This window comes from Myodes glareolus, chromosome 1, assembly GCF_982192425.1.
Source record: "Myodes glareolus chromosome 1, mMyoGla1.1, whole genome shotgun sequence".
NCBI lineage: Eukaryota > Metazoa > Chordata > Mammalia > Rodentia > Cricetidae > Myodes > Myodes glareolus.
Window position 1 is genome coordinate 14,397,947 of NC_142026.1, and position 13,471 is coordinate 14,411,417.

Here is a 13,471-nt window from a genome sequence, read left to right on the forward strand (position 1 = left end):
CCAGATGCTGCAGTCAGAGACACAGCACTGGATTCCAGGGGAACTGTTTTTCTCAGGGAGCATTGGAAATCAAGCAAGCCTTATGCAGTTAGGAGATGGCCCAGTAGGTAGGATGCTTTCTATATAAACATGAAGACCTGAGTTCAGACTCCCGTACCCGCCTCTATGCCCATGTATACGCAGCCGGTACAACAGAGCGTGCCTATGATCTCAGCTCTAGGAAACAGACAAGAGGATCCCCAGGCCTGCTGCCCAGCCAGTCTAACTGCATGGGCAAACTCCAGAGTTCAGAAGAGATCATGTCTCAAAATTAACATGAACATCTGCTTAAGAACCGTACACATGCATGCCCCCTACACATGTACACACACACGACATGTACAGAGCAACATCCACCTTCCTATTTACAGAGGATACTACCACCCTTCCTTTCATAAGATTCCTAAACAACCCCACCAGCTACTCTTTCTGTAGGGCCACTGCCATTTTAGACAGCTATGAGAATGTCTGTATTAATTCTAGGATAACCGGGGAAGCAAAAACAACAAAATTCTCTCTGTCCACTCTGTGTTTAAAATCTTCACAACATACGTGGGCCCGGCCTTCTTCCAAGGGTCCCTCCGCAGCCCCGGAGAGAGTGGCTTTTCGGCATGAAGTAAGTAAGGCCTCTAGTCCTTGGTTTTTAAAATAAAATTACTAAGACTGAAACTGGAACGCTTGTCCTCCCAGAAGTGAATGAAAATCTTAGAATCTCTGGAGATAATTCATGAACAAAATAAAATGACTTTCACAGAATTCTACAGTTCATTTACTTTAGAAATTCAGATGTTGATTCGGTTATGAAATTTTTTCACACCACTATCTCTCTAAATACGTCCTCTTCAAAACGGTCAGTTAGTTCACAAAAAATCCATAAGGTGTTTTTGATATTTCCTTTTATGTACAAGAGCAAAAATTGCAACAAGCCGCCCACTTGTTGGATGCCTATAGCAGTACTATTTTTTAAATTGGATTAGATTTAAAGGTCCTAGATCACCGGGTGAGAGCAAGCTCAAAACTTCTGAGGATGAGGGTGGGAAAGGACGGGTGATGAAGAGTGAGAGGAAGCCACCACTACCAGGAAAGTGCCCTCACCAGTGTGCTCACACACATGGAGGCGAAAAATAGTGGGCAAAAAGCACAGGGAATTGAGTTTAAGTTGTGGAGAGATGATTTTAAAATTTGAAAACACATATACTTAAATTTTTCAGAAAATAAATTATAGAAAATTTTTTTAGATTACAGGAAATGATAAAACTTGACAAATAAATATCAATTAGTAGATAAGATAAAGAACCATTAGAAAGCTTCATCATTAAAAAAGAAAAGAAAAGAAAACATAGCTAAGATTTAAACAGTCCAACAGCCTGTGAAAACAAAGATTGCAGGAATTGGAAAGCTGAGCTCAGGATCCACCAGGCACACAGCATGAAAGAGTAAGATTAAAATTGCCAAAGGTAAATCTATAACATAGAAACTCAACACAACACGTGATCCTCTAAATAACTATATGATTGAAATCTCCTAAGTCTTAAGTACTGTTGGGCAAAGCAGGCAAGAAGGAAGGATTCAGAAAGGATGGAGAACTAACTTTGTGGGAGGAAAATGAGTTCATTAAATTGTGTTAATGGTTTCACAGACCAACAAATAGCGAGGTCTAACAAAACTGTATGCTATAACCATGTAGAATTTGTTCTCTGTCAGTTCTACCAAAGTGAAGCTATTTAATGTCATTCCACATGACCCAAACAGGAAGAAAGGAAGGGAGGGAGGGAGGAAAGAGTGAAGGGAGGGAGGAAGGGCAAAAGAAAGAAAAAAGAAAGAAGGAAGGAAGGAAGGAAGGAAAGAAAGGAAGGAAGGAAGGAAGGAAGGAAGGAAGGAAGGAAGGAAGAAAGAAAGAAAGAAAGAAAGAAAGAAAGAAGGAAAGAAAGAAAGAAAGGCTAAAGGAATCAAGAATATCTAAAGTGGGACTAAAAAGACCGCGTTTGGTGGTTAAGAGTGCACACTGGCTTCTTAGTGTGTTTTCTATTGCTGCGATAAAACAGTAACTAAAAACAACTTGGGGAAGAAAGGTTTAATCTGATTTGTGTCAAGGTCTTCTTCAGAATTTATTGGTTGAACCTGCCAAATGTATGTTTAGTTAATTCATCTTCTTTAAGAATCACCTTAGGCATTTATTTTTTAGATTAAAGGTAATTTAAATTATACATATGTGAGGATGTCAGAATTTCTAGATATAAATCGATTCCACTAAGAAACTAAAGGGAAAATCAATTCATCATCTCAGAAAGAAAATAATTCAAGAGCAATAAAAACTTGTTGATGATTAAAAACGGGAAAACATTCAAGAATATAGAATCTGGGAGGGGGAGTCCTTGACTTCAGATACAGTATTACTTAAAAATTTTGAGAAGATTTATTACCTGTGAAATTTTAGAAGAATTCTAACAGTATTGATGATATGACAAAAAAATAAGCCTCTGTCTCTTCTCTCAAGAATGGTAGTCGGAGAGCTGGAGGCAGACAACGAAAGGACCACACTGACCTTCTGCACTGAAATCTCAACTTGTTACCTCCTTGTACTCTACACTTCCAATCCACAGTAATTTTCTTATGCCTTCGAACACCATCTAACAGTGCTGTGTGATTTGGTTATTATGCTCATTTAGCATTTTCTAAATTTCCCCAATAAGATGTAAGTTCCTTCCAGCCAAGATTTCTGTTTTGATCTCTGTTGTATCTTGAGAAACGTTCAATGACTATTTTCCATCGAGGAGTTACAACTCAGCAGTCAACATGAACGAAGTAGACATGCTAAATGATAAACAGACACCTTTACAAAGCAATATTGTTGACAATAAAAAGCTGCATGAGGAATTAAGACTCCTGCCACAGGGCCTGGCCTGTGAAGGGCAAAAGCACAAGAAGCTTTTGTGTTTGTCGACATTAATAACTACACACATGATGAAGGTATAAGCATATAAAGGAAGAACATTTAACTTCAGGATAGAATTACCTCTAAGGAGGGCCGAAGAGAAATGTCTCATTCTAAATATGATAGCATTAGTTTTGCCTTCATCACGATTCTCTGGATCACAAGGAGAAACTCACCTGTACTAAACAATTCCTTCAGAAGAAGAACACCATGGGAGCCGCAAGTGCTAAGCCAAGTGCTAAGATGTAAGAGCATGGTATGCAGGGAGAAAGCAGGCTTGAGAATGATGTGTAGAGGTCAGCATAGGCCTCTCTGGGTTCTTTGTTTGTGTTTGCTCTTGTTGTTTTCATCTTTGGTTTTAATTTTTATCGAGGACCATAACTATTAGGAAGAGGAAAACAGACATTAAACAATTTGTTTCTTTAAATTTGATCAAAAATGATTATTAATATGTGCATAAAACTAAAATGTCATTTTAGTCCTTTGCTGAAAAGTAGTTTTTTTTTTAAGTGTGAGTCTTTCTCTCCCATCACATTTTCCTTAGGGAACATACCTATGGTCTAATTTGAAAACAACAAAATGTTGTGTTCTGTGAGCCAAGTGCCACAATGGTGTCTGTGTCCTTCCTAATGACTCAGATATCGCTGTTTCTTAGGTTGAGGACTTCTGGGAACTCTAAGTGCCAAAAGAAGGGGCAAATGGAGAGAAGGGGATGAAAAGAGAGGAGAAGATCACAGAGAAGAGGTGAGGGTAGGAAAGAGTGAAGAGGGGTGGGAAAGCGGAGGAGAGAGAAGAGAAGGGAGAATGGAGGGAAGGGGCAGGAAGGAGAGGGGAGGGTAGAGGGAAGGGGCTGGAAGGGAGGGGAGAGAAGAGAAGAGAAGAGAAGAGAAGAGAAGAGAAGAGAAGAGAAGAGAAGAGAAGAGAAGAGAAGAGAAGAGAAGAGAAGAGAAGAGAAAGGAGAGTAGGGCAGGAAGAAGAAGGAAGGGAAGGAACAAAAGCCAACCATGACAGCCAGTATTACCAGTTTTCAGAAATGATTTTCTCAGTTCTCTTCTTCGGCCTCAAGATTGGTCAGAATCCGTGTTTCCCCCAAACTGTCTGCTCTTTACAGCTAGGAAATGGTCACCCCAGATCTTCAGCTTCCCTGCTTTGCTTTTGAGTTTGTGTCATTTCTCACAAATGACGACTGAGGCCATCTTCCCATTGACAGTATTGACATCCAGTGTGTCCCCCAACCACTTCCTACTCAAGCACAGCCGTCTTCTGTGAAGCTCCCTTCTCTGTGCTCTCTGCTGCATTCTCTAGTCTTCAAATGTCTCTCGAGCAGCCACTCAGTATCCCGACAGTCCTTTCGGAGTCCACAACAGGACCCCTTTGCGTTCCATCTCAGGAACATGGAACTGCGTCTTTTGAACACAATATTCTGCACAGCCTTCTCCTTAGAAGCATGCAGACCAAACGGAGTAGACCATTGCCGATTAGCAAATTAACAAATGTACCAAGGCATTGTCTGAATTTTTTTTCCTATTACATGATAAGTTGTTGTTAGAGTCAACAAAAGTCAGAAAATTTGTGGTTATTCAAGAATTTTCTTCTAAAAATAATATGTACACTGGGCTTTGTCTGGCAGTGCACACCTTTAATTCCGGCACGCAGGTGGCAGAGGCAGGTTGATCTCTATGAATTCAAGGCCAGTCAGGGCTATATGTAGAAACACTTTCTAAAAAAAATACATAAGAAATTAGAAAGCCTGTGTTGCTAGCAGAGACACTTGGAACCTGACATGATGCTCAGAAATGATTTTTGCCTCATAGATTCACAACCTATGATCATCACAAGGTAACACACAGTGGTAAGTTTTTTCTAGTTCCTTCTGTTGCAATGAAGTACCCTGACAAAAAGCAACTTAGAGAAGAAAGGACTTGTTCAGCTTTTAATTCCAGGTTACAGTCCATTATTGCTGGTAAGTCAAAGCAAAAACTGAAGACAGCAACATCACATGCAAGAGCAGAGAGAGAAACTAATGTGTGTTTACTTGCTCGGATTGATTAATTTTTTTTCCACTCATACAGGTCCAACCTGTGATGTGATGCTGCCTACATTCAGAGTGGGTCGTCCCACCTCAACTAATCTGATTAAGAAAAAAGAAAAATCCAGCTGGGTGCAGTGACACAGGCTTTGAACCCCAGCAGTCAGGATACAGAGCAGGCAGATCTCTGAATTTGAAGCCAACCTGGTCTAGAGCAAGTTCCAGGACAGAAGACGGGAGGAGGAGCAGGAGGAGGAGAAGAAGACGTCCATACAGGAATGCTCATAGACCAAACCGATCTAGGTAATTCTTCACTGAGACCTGTAAGCTAAGACTATGCTTTCATTTGGTGGCCACCCAGACCTAAATAATCACACAAAAACTATATTAATTACAGTACTGTTTGGTCAACAGCTCAGGCTTATTCCTAGCTCGCTCTTACATCTTAAATTAACCCATTTCTATTATTTTATATTTTACCACAAGACCATGGTTTGTTACCTCACATCTTTCTTCTTGGGTGGCTACAGGGCATCTGTCTGACTTTGCCTTCTCTCTCCCTGCATTCAATTTAGGTTTCCCACCTACCTATAGTCCGCCCTGCCAAAGGCCAAAGCAGCTTCTTTATTAAAAATGGTAATAAAACATATTCACAGCCTATAGAGGGCAATCCCACATCAGAGACCCTCTTCCCAAGTGATTCTTGCTTGTGTCAAGTTGACCATTAAAAATAATCAACACCACACGCCACAAGGGCAAGTGTCTCTGCCTATTAGCCCAGCTACCCAAACTTGATCCATGTAGGTCTCCTTAAATTGCCTCTGTTGGCCCCTGTGCTATGCAGAGTCTCTATCGGAACAGTCAGGCAAGCTGCCTTGGCAGCAGTGAGAAATGCCAGCTACATAATCTGTTGTGCTATCCGGTGAGTTACTTGGAAACTGGAAACATTCCTTTAGGCTAAAGCAGGAGCAGAGCCGCACATCTCCGTGACTAGAGCAGAGTCTGCCTTTGCGGACCCATGAAGATGACGTAACCACAAGCAGCTCATTAATCTCCTTCTAAGTCTTAAGTCCCAAGTCACAGTAAATCAAAGTAAAATGAGTTTCCATGGAACAAAGCTAGGGAATAATTTTGATGGTGTGTAAAACATTTTATGGCTTCGGATTGAAAAGCTGCTTACTTTTTCAATAATAATTACATAAGCTCTTGATTACACTTATAAAGACCTCAGTTAAGCTTGAAATCTAGGGAATACAGAATTTGGTACATCTTTAACACATAAAGGCAAGCTGAGAGTTAGGAAGGGGCAGGGGACATGGGTGAAGAGATGGCTCAGCAGTTAAGGCCACTTCTCTCTACCAGAGGACCAGAGTTCGGATCTCAGAACCTGCGTGGAGCAGCTTGTAAGCCATTGTAACTCCAATTCTCCTTCCTGACTTCCATGCACACATGTACAACACTTAAAGGCAATTGAATATAATAAATATTTTTTTAAAAACATTAGTGTTTGATCCTAGAGAACCTAGACAACAATGAAGACTCTAAGAGAGATGCATGGATCTAATCTACATGGGAAGTAGAAAAAGACCAGATCTTCTGAGTAAATTGGAAGCATGGGGACCTTGGGAGAGGGTTGAAGGGAAAGGGAGAGGTAGGGAGGGGAGCAGAGAACAATATAGAGCTCAATGAAAATCAATTTAAAAAATAAAAAATTAGTGTTTGTATATAGTACAACAATCAAGCAAATTGAAGGTTCAACCCTTTAAACTTTAGACCAGTACTGTCCACAATAGCAGAAAGGTTCCAGCAGCATGCTGTCTGACAAGTAACCATTAGACACACAGAGCTTCCAACATTGTGTTAGTGAACACTACTGAGTAGCTGGATTTTTTTAAAAAAAAGTTATTATTCAATTTCGACCTAATGTAATGTCAATAGCTACTGACTTCCGTATTGGGCAAAGAAACTTAGGCCCATACATTGCATGCTAACTGAAATAAATTTGGTCTAAACCATTATTTCATTCCTTATAGCAGAAACGTAACTGAAGACGCAATCTTAGACTATCATTTACCAACCCTTTCACTCATGCCATTAGCTCCTGAGCAGTCCTCTGTGGTCAGCAGGCAAGTGTTATCACCAGCCCTATCAAGGACAAGAAAACTGACACATTAGGGCATATCAGGTGAGTTAGGTGACTTGTGATTTCAACTACGTATTCTTTATGCTGCTTGTGAGAAACTAAAAGAATATGGTGCTTAGCAGTAAGCTGATCTGAAGTCAAGAAATTTCTGGCATGGCTAGGGCCTAACACTCAGCGCTGGGCATCCTTCCTTCCTCCCTCCCTCCCTCCCTCCCTCCCTGCCTGCCTGCCTGCCTGCCTGCCTGCCTGCCTGCCTGCCTGCCTTCCTTCCTTCCTTCCTTCCTTCCTTCCTTCCTTCCTTCCTTCCTTCCTTCCTCCCTCCCTCCCTGCTTGCCTGCCTTCCTTCCTGCCTTCCTGCCTTCCTGCCTTCCTGCCTTCCTGCCTTCCTGCCTGCCTGCCTTCCTCATCGTGGGTTCTCTCTGCTATTCATTGTCTGAGCCACTCCTGTCCCTCTGCACCATGTGATCTCAAGTCAGACCTTTGCCTGTCTTAAAATGGAAATTCGTATAGAACAATTGAATAAAGTGTCCTAACAGTAACAGGCTTTCTCTGTCTTTGAAAAGTGTGCTGGAACTTATAAGGAAAAAAATCCATTTTCTTGTTCAAATTAGCATAATGAAATATATTAAATTGAATATGTATGATGGATCACAGCTTAGAGAAAAATGAACGGCACATCCCAGCGTCTAGTCAGTGTGCAGACATATTAATAAAGGCGCCACAAACCTGCTTTTGTGATAAGCCTACACAGCAGGTACTCTGCTGGAGAGATGAGACTCATGGCAGAGAAAGACCCCAGTGCTGCTAAACAGCTTATGTTTTATACATTTACATTGAAAACGCAAACGTTGAAATTGGCTATCCAAAACCTAAGCCTGTGGTTTCGTGGATTCTCAATAATTGAAAACAGAACTTCAGGGCACTAAATCCACCTCTTCTGGGCTCCTAGCCATAACGTGCTCCAATCTGAAAACACTTGTTTTAAAAGAAGCCTCTCGCACAAAGGCAAGAAAGAAAGGGACAGGGAAGACGAGAAATTATCAATATACCGTACAAAACATCCTTGTCACTCGCTGAAATATTCTTCGCTCTGGTTGCTCTTCTGCTAATGACATCTCAACTCCACAAAATACTAAGCTTCCTAAGCCATCCAGCCTGCTTTTGTGAGCAGTAGAGGAAAACAACCTCTGTGTGAGACCATTCGTTGCCAGTGGCCCCTGTAAGCTCCCACCCTTATCCCCACCTTCCCAATCAGTGAGGCCAAGGTCATGAACCTTGGGAACGCGGATGTACTAACTTTCTGCTATAGTCGGATAACACCCACAAGGACCATTTTTTAATGTGGGTGTCTGGTGTGCAGCACCGATGTCACAAAGGCTGTTAAATGTTGACGAAAGGGTTACAAAATGAGGAGTCAGGAAGATGAAAGAAAGAAAGGCTGCAGACATGAAGGCGGTAAGATGTGGCGGTCTTTCCTAATTCATCAGAAGGGTCGCAGCTGGCATGTAGCAAAAGACACATTCGCAAAGAAAAGCCTGTCAAATTAACTGGATCAAAGTCTTAGGTGACATGGATGTCTTCAGAGATGAAGGTGCAGAGACTGGGGGGAGAGGGTCTGTTTTCTGCTGAGAATGGAGCACCGGGTGAAAGTGTGAATGCAGTTTGAAGGACCAGCTAAGAGCACTGCTCACATTCTTCCTGGTATCTTTCTGTGTGGTATCTCTCCCTCCTAGGTAGCCACGTCCTCTGGAATCACAGCCTTCATGCCAAAGGGAGGCAAGAAGCAACCTCCACAGTTTTATGGAGAAACATTTATCTCAAGAAAGATTCTGAGACCTATGAGTCCCTTAAGTAAAAGGAATTGTGACTCAAGTCAAGGGACAAAGTGACAGAATTGCAGAGGAAACAGGAGGATGGCAGAAAGGTCACCGACACCTTACTTCTGAGCCTTGCCAACCTCCCCTCGCCTCTGAGTAGTCACTGTGCCTCAGTATCAGACTTTGGATCATCAGCTTTTGACTCCCAAAACAGAGAACTTAGAGTTTTGATTGGAAACACTGGCCAATGAACTTACATGGAAAATAGCAATATCATGGCTGTTATTTTGACCCAGAGATATAAGCTGACTTAAAAATTTACAGATTTCTGTAAGAATTCCATCTTTTTTACTCATTTTAATGAAAGATTTCTGCTTGCTATTCAATTCTGTTGACTTTTTTCAATATAAACATATAAACTTTAACATTTTAGTATTTTCAAAGTTTTTCTTTTCTAACAAAGAAAAAAGAGGAATGAAGGAAAGAGGGGGTGATTAACACATCAATGCACAGATCTCAGGGACTTTGGGATTTACTTTATTTCCTTCCCTTCCAAGCCCTTTCCCCTCTCTATATTCCGTGACAAAAGTCTCATGAGTAAAATAAATATCTTTCTTCATTTGATAGTATAAGTTGTTTTTTGTTGTTGTTGTTGTTTTGTTTTTCATCTTTTCAAAACAGAGTTTCTCTGTGTAGCCCTGGATGTCCTGGATCTCACTGTGTAGACCAGGCTGACCGCAAACTCACAGAGATCCACCTCCTTTGCCTCCCACGTGCTGGGATTAAAGGTGTGCACCACCACCTCCAGGCTTATTTTTTTCTATCTTTAATACGTAGCACTATTTTAGTATTTTGAATTTATTATATTACCACTGTTCTCTCAACTTGCTTTTAATTGTTAAAGATAAACAGTTAAAGAATTTTTTCCATTTTGATAAGATAATTATTCCTTGTGAATACTGGAGAGTGTTCTGGAATTAGTGAGCTTAAATTTACTGACTACTATCCATGAACATCTTGTCTGTTTTGTTGTTCTTGTTTATCACACACACACACACACACACACAACTATTCTTACATATGTGTCCTTGTGTGCTTGGAGAAAGCTTTTTCTCTAGTGCACAAGACTGCTGGCTTCTCACTGATGCACATCTTTGGTTCGTCCAGATGTGCATCAGGATTCAGATACATACGGCAAGATGCTATTTAAAGTGACTTGCCAGTGTTCCCCATCCATGTCCCTTTATAATCTACTCACAACACAGTCACCCTATAATAACACGTCACATCATGTCATTCTTTGCTCAGACCCTGCAATGCCTCTCTGTTTCACTCTGAACAGCTGAGAAGTCCCTAAATGATCCCTGCTTACCCCTGCTATGGGCTTCCTGCCCCATTTGCTCTTCTTTAAAAATATTTCTCGACGTTAGGGAATTTTTACCAGCTTATGAGTCCTGCATCTGCAAGTCTCCATTTGAAATGCCCTCTTACCAACTAGACTATCCACACATTCTGGGGTTGTTTACTCATTGACTGCCTGCCCCCATCATAGAACCATTATCCTTTGTTACCCAGGGCAATAAATTCTCAATGCATTTCCTAATTTATCATACTTTCCAGTGCTACAGCCACACTATAATATCAGGTCAATGGGATCAGAGATCTTTACCCAATGTGTTCACTGATCTACCTCAAGTCACCTACAACAGAAGCTGATTCATGTTGGGCGTGAACTGTGTGCAACTGTCATTCCATGCCATTCTTTATAGGGCACTGCCAAAGCACAATATTGATGTCTTTATTGCTAATGTATGGGGACTATAATTTGAAGGGCTAATGTCCTGTCTTTAAAAACAACAACAAAACAAACACACCCCACTCTAAGCAGGGATCAGAACTGTCTTTCCACTGTTTTGTTCCTCGTATCAAGAACAACGCCTGGTCCTGACCCAGACAATTTGCTGAACAAATGGTCGGATGGAGGTTCCTAGAGAATTTTACTCTGCAATTTGGAAGCTAATTGTGCTGAAAGCTAAGTCTATCCAGGGCTTTGTGACTCGGGCACGCAAAGTGCTTCCGCACTCACCATTGAGGCCTAAATCACCCAGCCCCCGCCGAAGGTTTTCTCTGCTAACAGTTGCCCTTTAGAAATCCCATTGAGAAGAGAGAGTATGGGAATTTTCTGAATATATACCTCAGGATAAGAATCCCTGGGGGGAGGAGGTCCCTAAAGAATTCTAGATCTAATCCCTAAATCGGTATCTCTGGGATACAATCTGAGAAGAACCCCTGGAATTTTAATGAATAGGTGGGTTAGGGAAACAAACCTTGGCAAACAAGCACAGCAACTCATTAACAGGCTCAGAACTCCAGGGTTCTGTCAACTGGAGACTGTCAACATCAAGGAACAGGGGCCCTCAAAGCAATGTTTAAAGGAAAGGCCGAAGAGCTGGCAGATGCAGGCAAAAGGCCCTTTGGTGTGTTTTCTCAGGTGCCAGAGCCTCTCCTCTGTGCCTACCTAACATGGCCATTAGGGACTCAGGGAGTTTGGGGTGACTCACAGTCCTGTGTTTATGAATTAGTCAGAGACATCACCAACAGAAGAAGGGAGGTGGCTGCCCACCCATCCTAAGCTGCTTCTCAGACCCTGATTGCTTCCAGCTCAGGAGCAGATGAAGCCGGAAGAGACAATGTAACAATCTGGGCTGTACAGGAAAAGGGGAAGAGACTCCATGAGGCAGCAAGGGAAGCGCTGAAGCCAGCTGTGTTCACACAGGATCAAGCCTAGGAATGCCTGTTCATTCTCCCAATGATAAGAGCCTTTCTGGATATTCAAATTGCCTGTTAAAGGGGATTCAGGTTTGCGATACATTCTACCAGAAAGTGACATACATGTCAGTGTTCTAACTACTGACTGTAAAACTGTTCAAGGGAAGGTTTTGACTTCTCTTCAGAATGCTTGCAGCCCCAGCGCCATGTCTAGGGAAGCTGGTCAACAGAGGCAGTTTTGGCGCTCAGCCTTGCAAACACCTGTGCTTTGAGTCATCATTTTAGATGCCTCCCAGCAAAGTGTGCGCAACACACACACACACACACACACACACACACAGAGAGAGAGAGAGAGAGAGAGAGAGAGAGAGAGAGAGAGAAAACTTAGTAGGACAAGACCTATAATTTGATCAAATGAAAACTCTCCCCTTTTAAATTTAGCACATATCTCAGACATGTACATGCCTCGGGTCATCTTAGCTATTTCGTGTTTAGCTTCTGGGCTAGAGGAAGGGGTATTTCACAGACCCTGTGGGATTTCACAACTCTTTGCAGAAATCAGGACATGTTTATGAAAGAGTGGGCAAAACGCTTCCCATCTGTTAGCCTTCTCAGAGTGCTGACAAGAACATTCCAATATCCAGCTTGAGCCCTTTATGTCTCGGGTCTTTTCTCTATTTACTCTGACCAGGCATAGAGCTGTTGCAGTGATCAAAGGCAGGCGACGAGGCTTGGCTATTCTAGTGGGGAGCTGTGAGCAATGGAAGCACCCCAAGCTGCAGGGACTTGGATATTTCTGCCCATCTGTGTATGCCTCAGCCAAGACTGTCTCCTCCTACGACTGCTCTTGAACTTGCCTTGTTCAAGATTCTGTTCTCAGAGACACCCTGCAACAAACAGGCAGACTCTCCTGAGTGCCTTGGTCAGAGAAGTGGAGTGAGTGACCTTCGGGAATGTTGTCTACTTTCTTCCATGGTGCAAACACTCAGCTTCACTTCCAGAGACTAAATATTTGGAAGACTTGGCCAAGCCAGAGAAGACGTTCACTCTGCTTCTTGGTGAGGCCTCTGTTCTGACCCCTAAATGTCCTCTCAGCCCGCCTCTGTTCCCTTCTCTGCCCCCATACTCATTTCCGTCTTAGCTCGGCTGATCTAGACTCATCTAGTAACTTTTCCCAAATACTCAGAGAAGCGGAACCCTCCCTCTAACACTCTGGGGTCTATGCTTCTCCTTCACGGAGTCTCACACAGTTCGGACTGTGTCAGAACACAGTCAAAAGAATGACTTATGGTGAATGAGGCTTTGGGGAACTGTGAGAGAGGCTCCAGGAGAAAAGACAGAGGCCTTTTACCTCAGGTGCATTTCGTTGACTGGATTGTTCTTGGACATGATGCCATGCCTCCTGTGACAGACGTTTACATTAATTTATAAGACATGTTTATTCTTGCTGGATGTCAGAACGTAGCTATAGAATCCAATCTGGTCAGTGTACCCTGAGACTGGATATGACCTTCTGCCTTGCTTTCATACTTTCCAAGATCTAATCTATAGTACATGCCAGACAACTGTGTTTAAACTGACCTGTCCTGCAAACGTTCTGGGAAAGGGTTGTTCTGTCAATATGTGCTTACTGGCGTGTATTTGCATGTTTTTCTGTACCCAAATAACCTTCCTTAGATCATTGCCTTCTTCCTTTCATGTATAACAGCACACTGAAACTGAAGTAAGGTTGTCTAGAG